The sequence below is a fragment of the Dermacentor silvarum genome, chromosome 9, assembly GCF_013339745.2.
Source record: "Dermacentor silvarum isolate Dsil-2018 chromosome 9, BIME_Dsil_1.4, whole genome shotgun sequence".
In the NCBI taxonomy this organism is placed as follows: Eukaryota; Metazoa; Arthropoda; class Arachnida; order Ixodida; family Ixodidae; genus Dermacentor; species Dermacentor silvarum.
In genome coordinates, this window is record NC_051162.1 from 89,248,598 (window position 1) to 89,258,963 (window position 10,366).

Here is a 10,366-nt window from a genome sequence, read left to right on the forward strand (position 1 = left end):
GCAGTCTTCGTGACTGATCAGAGTACATCAATGACTGCCATGTTTAAAAGTGAGACCACGTGAAGCTGTAACCATGAGCCATTGCATATTAAACCGCTCATTGCTCACTGCAACAATGAAGTTTATAGTTTGCGAAAACTTAATGTAATGTTTGTAACTGTTTGTAATGTTTGTAACTTTGTAATGTAACTTAATGTAATGTCGTGCTGGTACGCTTTCTGCACAGCGTTTTCATGATGCTTCTGACGTGTTTCTTGTGAAATAAATTGTGATTTTATGTATATATTGTTGTATATTTTTCATAACTTTGAATTTATCTCTGTAGCATCTGTCAATTTGGTAGTTTCGGCAACAAATTTATGAACACCAGTTTCATCAAATGCTCTCAGATTCCACATTTCGCAGACGTTTTCGATGTGTGCGCGGATAAATTCCGACGTGCTTGCTTTCCCGCAAGAGCCGTGATACCGTTTTTTTATCATGCCAATAAAAGAATAGGCCGCCTCGACGGGACATTGGCTGCATTTTAAAACCAGAGGAAGCAGACTACAACATCCCCTCCATTCACGCTGTGAACATTTGTGCACGCGCCACTTCTTGCCTGTCCTGTCAATTCTTCGCAACCACACAATCAGGCAAAGTTGAACCCTCTAATTACCCAACATGGAATTATTTGACCAAATTGTGCAAGTATTGCAGCCAAAGCTTGAATGTTAGGCGTGCGATACCATGTTTGACAGTAAGTTTGATGGGCTGCATTTCGTCACTGCGGGTTCTGTGATTCCTTTTTAAGTATTGGATCTACCCTTTTTTGGCGCACTGGGTATGTCATTCGGTAGTGTATATTCCTTGAACGATCGTATGTCATTGGCGGTCTGTTTACGTGTCCTCACAGACCTTCTCTCGACAAAAATAAAAAAAATTTCTTCAACCCGACCTTATTGTCAGCGTGAACCTGCACAGTACAATGTGCGCTCGCATGAAATGCTGTTTGCATTCCGGCATAGCTTATGAGTGGTGTAGTGCATTAACAAACATTGCATGAAAATAAAGTTGTGGCCTGTGCGGCACACAAACATACACATTGCGGGAGAATACACGTTGCACAGGCAGAAAATAAACCCAAATGTCCGCAATACATCTTGCTTTGTAGAACCTCATTATTCTTATGGAGGCAAAAGGTGTAGCGCATCAGAAACAGGACACAAGAGGAAGAACACAGACAACACAGACGTGTGGCGTGTGTTGTCTGTGCTCTTTCTCTTGTGTCCTGTTTCTGGTGCGCTACGCCTTTTGCCTCCATCATGTTATACTAACAAGCCCAACGTGCAACGTTAGTCAACCTAATTATTCGCTTCACGTACGTAATCTTTGCTTCAAACATGTGCGTGGAATGCACATAATTTTTAATGTGATCGTAATCCTACAGCCAATGATTTGTGCATGTTCTTAGAGCAACTAATTTGTAGATTTTCGTTAAAAAAGACGTTTAATATTCATAGCAGGTAAGAACGAGGTCAAATGGTAAGATCCCTTCCACAGCGGCCTCATTTTGGTTGGGTGAGAAATTCGGAAACGCTCTGGTACTGTCAGGCCAGTTGGTGATCTCTGCAAAACTCGAAATAAAGCGCTTATTTTCATCAGCACAATCAACGTCAGAACATTTATGTCGGTCGCTCTTAAGCGAAAGTAAGAATAGTTTTCCCGACGCCGTTGTTAGCTATGAGAAAGCACGGCAGTCAGGCGAGGCGCTTCGCATAGACGATTGCTGCGTCTGCACTGACCACTTCCGAGTCTAAATCGTGCCAACTATTTACTATCTCGCGCAACGTTTTAGATCGTGCAGACTTTCAAGGTTACGTTATCTTAAAAGTTATTTCGTCTCGGAAACAAATTGTGTCCGATCTTTGCGTCGCCGTCAGCGGTGAAAAGAGGCCAGCGTCTCGACTAGCGATTGTTCGTAGGCCCCGCCCCACCGGGTATGCCACGTGACCATGACGTACACGCTAGCGGCGCTGTCATTGGCTGCGGCCGTCCGACCGATGCGATGGATGCGGCAGTCGTGAAAAGAGCAAGTTGGTCGCATGCGGCGCGTGCGATCCGACGCCGCATGCGCCGGTATCTGTTTAGAACCTATTGAGTGGAGAAAACGGCGATACACATGGTGCGATGTTGCATTCCATCCGTCGTACAACGCGTCGCATCGGCAGCCGCACTCAACAGGTTCTCAACAAATTCTGCCATCGTCCAACGCCGCATGCTGTCGAACCCTGTTGAGTGTTTTGTGCGGCCTTTGGTGCGAATGGCCGTAAGACGGATCGCACGCAATATCGCGCCATGTGTGTCGCGCTTATCGCGGGGAAAATTATGCATCTGTATACCAAACCCTGAAAGTGTTGGGCACAAGTTAACCACGCAGTATACACGGGGCATTGTGCTGCACTCGCACTTCGTGCGTGGTCAGTGCAGCAGAGTCTGTTAAGCAAATAATGCGGGAAGTGTTCCGATGGACTGGACACAACCATTGCAGCTACACGGAGAGCCTCCCACTACGAGCATCAACTGAGAAGGAGAGCACATGGAAGAGGGATCGTAGCCAACACAATACTCGACGTAGCGTTTTCTCGGTTGTTTGTAGCCATGGCGGCCGCATTTCGATAGGGCTGAAATGCAAGAACCCCCGTGTCCCCGGAATAGGAGGCACTTTAAACATCCCGTGGTGGTCAAAATTAATGCGGAGTCTCCCACTATGACGTGCCTCGTAATCAAATCGTGGTTCTGGCACGTGAATCCCCACAATTCAATTCGATTGTGAATGTCGCAAGTTCTGCGCTTTGCGTTTAGCTGCGCGCACGTATATAACAATTGATTTTAAACATCTTCTAATCAACATTCGCCGTTTGTATTTTGTAGACGATGTCTGTGGGTTCAGATAAGTCGATCACACAAGATATTCTGTCGTCGAAATTTTGTTTGAGTACTGCTTTTTTCTCATGGAAAACAAGGTGGATTTTGTTGACGGCTAATGCCTCACTGCAAGTTTGTTACACAACCAATTGTTCTTACAGGACCTGGTCTTCAGCAAAGCGCTGAGATGAATTTATCCTTAGTAGTCGGGTAAAGCGCGCAAATTAAATAAAATCATGGATTAATTTTGTTGATAGCGTGAACCTTTAATTTTGGTGTTAACCATTAAAACATAGGAGGTAGTTGCACACAATAGTCGAAGAAACAGCACACAATATCTTTGACTTTCGCATGCATGTTTGGTTGGCACCGTCATAAATACCAATGGTAAACTACTTCGAGCTTCAAGAATGATTGTACCAAGTGCTGTAGCAGTAAATATTGATTTATAACGGTTTCCGATAAATAAAAATTACCCAATAAATGCTGGGTGGGTGAGGATTGAACACAGTGAGGATAGACGGTGCCCAAAAGTGTTCTTCTTTAGCGAAGATCTTTCTCAGCTCGTTATAGCGACCATGCAAGATAACAACTTTCAATTTTAATATTGTACAAATATACCTCTCTATAACCGCCGTGGTGCCGCTGTGTCTTTGGTTTTGCAGTGCTAAGCCTGCGGGGACGCGGGATGAAATCCCGGCCATGGCAGCCACATTTCGATTGCCATAATAGCTTAAAGTTCAATACCTCTTTATGACTCAATGTGCATTAGAAATTAGATGGAGTAATGTTGCGATATTAATTATACGGACATTGGAGGTGCTCTCACGCCGTCGGCCTCGTCTGCCGTAGTGCTCTCGACGTCATCTATGGTGGCTGCGCGGCCGGCGTTCGGAGGGTCAATAAATCTGGGGGCTCCCGTCACGAGCAGTGCGTTTGGCAGCAAAAGCGAGGGCTGCTTTGTTCTTTGCGATGCTAACATGAGCGCTGTGCTTACAAACAATATCCTTCTCACCTTTGAGCTATGTATACACACCACAGCCTGCTGCGTGGTGTAAGTGTACCGTGGTGTGAGAGGGCCCCACATTTGAAGCTACGGACGCCGACACTTTCACCTCGAATGCATCTCCTGCACGGTGGATACACGTCTACAACGTCGCTGTCTGCGCTCCTCATCACGCCAGTGTAGGGTGCCTCGGCACGTACTGTCGACACTTGAGCATGTAGGCTGTCTTAGTGCTGCTTCGCGTGCTGCACTGGTGCTTCGCAGCTGCACGTCTGCACCAAGTCGGCACCGTCAGTATGGGGAGTGTGCAGAAAAATCGGGATCCATTTTTTCACCTTGCCGGCACCCTTTGAAACGAACGGAGTAGTTCAGACGGCTCCATTGTTGCACCGCTGCAGTGAATGGCAGAATGCAGCAGCACCTCGTGAACTGGTTCAAGTGGAGCAGGCGAATCTAGCAGACCCAGGCGCGGATCCAGAGGGGATGTCCGGATGTCCTGACCCCCCCCCCCCCCTCAGATTTCTGCATCGCCCCCTCGCTGACCCTGATGGCCCTGTCGCAAAAACAAATATGACCACCAGCATTCTTCAAAAGTATTTTTCGTGAGTACCAGTGATATCAGCCATTTAGAAGTAAAGCTAGCTCGCTCACAAGCTTAGTTGTATTCCGCCGGGGTGTGGTGTCGCGAAGTTGCCGTAATTATTTTTTCTCATGAACACCTTGAACCTGCTGGCGCCAACGGTGCCTTAAGGACAAGGTTTTTCGTCAACTCATTTTCATTTACCGTGCAAGCTGTAATGCAGCGCTCGTTGGAACGAAGGATTGCCATCGAGTTTTGTGTGAAACTCGGCAAGTCTGCAGTGGAAACTTTTCTTATGATAAAGACAGCTTTTGGCGATAATTGTTTGTCAGAACGTCAAGTTTACCGCGGGCACAAGGTGTTTTTAGAAGGTTGTGAAGAGGCCAGCGATGAAGCCCGCGCTGCACCGCCATCAACGACCATCACCGACGAAAATGTGACGCGCGCGAGAGATCTTTTGTACTCAGACTTTCGTTTGAGTGTCCGTTTAGTGGCATAGACAGTAAACATTCCAAGTACCGTTCACATGATTTTGACGAATAATTTTCAGATACGAAAAGTGGTGCGCGAAGATCTTGCGCAAAATATTAATGGACGACCAACAATCGAGCCGAGCTGAAACGTGCCAGGAGGTTTGGGACTTGTGCGAAAGTGACCTCCACGTTTTGGACAATGTCATCACAGGTGACAAGACTTGGGTGTTTGAATACGACCCCGAAACAAAAAGGCAAAGTGCCAAGTGGCACAGCTCGGCGTCCCCTCGCCCCAAGAAGGTCAGAATTAGCAAGTCAAAGGCCAAGACCATGCTGATTGTGTTCTTTCACATCAGTGGCTTTGTCCACCATTAGTTTGTACCCCATGGCGCAACCGTGAACACCAAATTCTACGTGAAAGTGCTCAAGCGACTCAAACGAAGGATTCATCGCACCCGGCCTGATATCGGGGGCGATTGGAAACTTCACCATGACAACGCACAATGCAGCCTGCACCGCCTTCCTCGTGACCCGCTTCCTGGCCGATTGAAAGATGCCAACGGTTACCCAGCCACCCTACAGTCCTGACGTGACTCTCCCAGGCTTCTTCTTCTTCTTTCTGCGCTTGAAAATTCCCATGAAAGGACATCATTTCGCGACAGTTGGCTAAGTCGAAGAGGCTTGCCCCAAGGCTCTAAAGGAGATTCTTAGGGAGGCCTACCGTGACGCCTTCGATGGTTGGAAATCTAGCTAGAAGCAATGTAACGATGAAGGAGGAGCCTATTTTGAAACATTTTATTGTGTTGTACCGATCTCATCAATAATTTCTTTTTAATCGACTCTCTGACATTACTTTTTGGACAAACCCTCTATAAATAATAACAACTAACAGCTAAACTAAGAAGGACGCATGGGCAGCTTTTTTCAACTGTAGCACTCATTGTGATCACAGTTACACGTTGAAAATATTCAATACGAGCACAGTGCCGTTCATACGCTACAAGTTTTTCATTGTAACTTCGCAGTTTTATTGCCGTACATTAAGCAAAGTAGGGTCAAAGCCGCTGGATCCGTTTATCTGAGTGGGCGTTCTCGCGGAGCGGGGCGAAGCCTCGAGCAGCGGCTGCGAAGTGGGGGAGCATGACGTCAGCGGCCAACGCCAGCGCGCGGGCCAAGGATGGCGTCGCGTGGTTAGCGAAACGGGAGCAGATGCGCGCCTTGTGTAAAAGGATGGCGTCGCGTGGGAAACAAAACATGAAGACGCTCGCTCGCGCTCTCGGCTACTACACCACATTGTTCTTCTTGTAGGTGGCGTCATGAGTCTTCATACGCGGTCATTCGCCATCGTAAACAACCAGCGTAGTGGTTGCCGCGTTGGAGCTCCAAAGCAAACGAAGGTGTCTCAGCCGAACACAAAGAATCTCCTTAAGGAAAACAAGGTGTCCCAACGGAGCTCCAAAGATGGACCCGTGCTTACGTATTTATAACGAACCTGCAACAGATCATCCCAAATTTTATTTTAAGAAACAATACAGGCTAGATATACCGGGTGTTGAAAATTCAGCGTTATGGTTTTCTTAAAATTAGGCACTGGGAGGCACGTGAAGACCACCTGTGCAAATAAGTTATGTGGCCAGGGGGGCACAAAGTGAGATGACAATAATCACTGTGAGCCGGCCAATTAACTAAAATGGAACAATTATTTTTTGTCGACTACAGTAAGAAACACGACTGCCTCTAATGAGTTTTCAATACAAACATACCCACTTACTGCAGTAGACAAAAAATAATTGTTCCATTTTAGTTAATTGGCCGGCTCACAGTGATTATTATCATCTCACTTTGTGCCCCCCTGGCTACATAACTTATTTGCAAAGGTGGTCTTCGCGTGCCTCCTCGTGCCTAATTTTAAGAAAAGCACAAAGCTTAGCTTTGAACACCCTGTATTATCAGGCACAGCCGCCAAGCACATGACTGTATTGGGTAACGTCCTTTTCCTATAAGCTTGGAGAAACCGATACCTGGCTTCGCTACAGGTCTTCCTCTTTCTGGGGTCTTACGTGCCAAAACCAGTTCTGATTATGAGGCACGCCGTAGTGGAAGGCTGCGGATTAATTTTGACCACCTGGGGTTCTTTAACGTGCACTACAACGCAAGAACATGGGCGTTTTTGCATTTCGCCTCCATCGAAATTCGGCCGTCGCGGCCGGAATTCGATCCCGCGATCTCGTGCTCAGCAGCGCAACGCCTGAGCTGACTGAGCCACCACGGTGGGCTACAGGTGTTGCTCTAGGCGCAAAAAACGCGGGTTTATCGTGAGCAGAAACGGTGAATTTCGGTAAAAAAAGAAAGGCTACTATCATCATCATCATCATGATTGACAGAAGCTGACCCCCCCTCAGAAAAAACCTGGATCCGCCCCTGAGCAGACCTAACATTTGCTTGCTTTCCTCCCTCCCTACAACAGAAGAAAAAAAAAAGACACTAAAAAACGGTTAAGAGGATGCTTTAGGCCTCGGAATGACATTACGGCGTAGCTTTACGCTCGCAAAAAGGCGGTTGAACCTGAGTTAGGTCTTCCGTAATTGGTAAATATTTTCTAACCCCTTTACCATTGTTAACAACCGGCAGTTCCCGGTTCGCACCGGAAGAACAGCAAAGCATCGTTGAGGGGAGGTCGCAGGCACGCCCTATGCCCCGCATGCTCAAATAGGTTGTCGATCAGATGGGTTGCGAGAGCGGAGGAAATTTCGCAGATACGTGAGTAGTGTGACAATTAACCACCGATTCTCTTAAAACCAATAGCGAAAATTAGGATCAGCAATTGGATAAACCTTGGAGGCTAGCCTCCCGCGAATATTGTAGGAGAGAAACGTCTGTACTGGCTGGATTTACAGCCCACTAACCGAGAAAACACGTAACCGTACAAACTTGTTTACTTGTGCGGAAAAGAGAAGACCTGAACCAAAACAAGAAACGCTTTTTAATGGTCATCATCATCATAAGTCTAATTTTTTTTATGTCCACTGCAGGACCAAGGCCTCTCTCAGCGATCTCCAATTACCCTTGTCTCGCGCTAGCTGACTCCAACTTGGGCCTGCAAATTTTGTAATTTGATAATCGCACCAATATTTCCGACATCCTCGACTGCGCTTCCATTCTCTTGGCAACAATTCTGTAATTGTAATGGTCAACCTGTTATCTGCCCACGTATTGCAGGCCCAGCTCCATTTTTTTTCTCTCAATGAGAACTACCATATCGGCTATCCCCTTTTACTCTCTAATCAACGCCACTCTTTTCCTGCCTTTTAACGTTACTCCTGACATTCTTATTTCCATAGCTCTTCGTGCGATCCTTGTTCTCGAGCCTCTTTGTTAACCTCCAAGTTCTTGCCTTATCTGTTAGCGCCGGCAGAATGCAATGATTGTACAATTTTCTTTTCCATGAAAATGGCAAGCTCCCAGTCAGGATTTGGCGACGCCTTCTGTGTACACGGCAACCCATTTTTAAAGCTTTTTCTTTCTTTTCCACTGCTGATGCTGCTTCTGCGTTGCACGATGCTTTGGGGGTCGTTTGAGAGCTTGGGTGCGGGAGACGAAATAGGCGACTTTAGAGTGAGAGTATAGAAAGAGGAAGCAGGGAACGTTTACAACCGGATCCTGTGCCAACGCAGTCGGGAAACGGGTAATTAACCTCACGCCTCCACGCTCGTGATAGAAAATGCGTCGTCAGAAAGCATTGCTCATTTGGTCTGCCTTCGGTAAAGTAATGAGGCAATGAATGACATGTCTATGTCTTTGTTCCCTGTGATACGTGGGCAAACACAAGTGGTGCAGGCCAACATTTAACATCACAAGATGACTGTCGTATGCCTTCAACAGCACCGCTAAATACCGTTAATGAGCGCAAACAGCTTAGCAAGCTTCGCTTACATCGATTAGCACAGTGCTTGGGTTCTGCATATAATCTTTTTTTTTTTCTGATCGGGGTCCCATGCGCGTAATTGACGTAGATAAACGTGCTCCTGTAGAGACTCTAGAAAGGCTGACTGGCGATCCTGAACTCCTGCACCATTGCCAGGCTATTGAACAGTACTTGTGTCTTCTGCATATTAATCTCGTTTATAATTGTACAGGTCACCAAATACCGCGTTACGTCCATCATTTGCGCTGGCCAATGGAATGCTCATGGTTCACAAAAAGCCGCGCTATTTCTTGAGCAGCTCGCTCACATTTCGTTGCTGTGTTGTTCGCCCGGGTTCGAACAGCCGGGTTCAATGAAGTAACAGTGCTTTTGTAAGCTACCCCCTGTCCACGGGCACGGCTGACACCAGTTTTGATTCGACCGCATGTGCCGCTTGACCTGATGCCTATTTCCCGACGTTAGGAAGCCCCCCCCCCCCCCCCCCCCCCCCCCACCAGCAAGCTCGCTAACAATACATAGAGACCCTATTGCGCGCCTTGCAGAGCGCCAAAAAGGGTATTTTTTACACTCATGCGCGACAGATAGGCTTTGAGTGTAGCCAACGAAAGCAATATTAGCCTCATGTATCCCAAAACAAATGTCTTTTTTTTCGCGATGTTTGAAAATTGTATGACCATGAATGTGTGAATGGAATGGGCTGGCGAACAAATGTTCCAAGGGCGTCGGTCATGTTTTGGTGCCAGAGTATCGGTTCCTGCAATTGCCGAAGCTATGGAGCGCTGATATGAGCTTTGTATATCAGGAGACCACTTCCAGGAACACCGACTGATGATAGCTGCACCTGTCATAGAATAGTTCAAATCTTCACCTTGTGCGATACAGTAGAGCGGATTAGTGGGTTAATTGGAGGATGTTTATCTTGTAAAAGGGGGATACTGTGGTATAAAAACAGAGGCAACATAAATATAAGTGGACTGGACGCGCGCATACTCACAACTGAATTTTATTGGGTGAAAGACGACATATATGCAATGAACAAAAAACACCTCATCATGCTCAGTGGCCATCTAAAACGCTGTCGTCACATTCTTGCGTCCATAAATTGCACCTCACAATCAGCAAGTACCATGGAAGGATCGCTAACACACACACTTTTTTATACGCATTGAACTTTTTGTTCATTGTATATATCTCACGTCGTTGTATATGTCAATCTCAAGCAACCGAAATACAAGCTGGCTGCAACAGTTCATGACGGTACTGACAGCACTCGTGTTCTTTTATTCTGTCCGTGTCTGCGGTTGCGCTGCGCACATTCGGAGACTTTCGACCACATGTGAGACTGTATTCTGTTGTGCAAACTTTTGTGCATGCAATGGCGGAAAAGAAATGGCAGAAAACTCTGCTCGGCCGGCTGCCATGCACCACAAGGAGGAAACTGCAGTCACTAAAGGGATTTTCAAGGGTAGGATGAT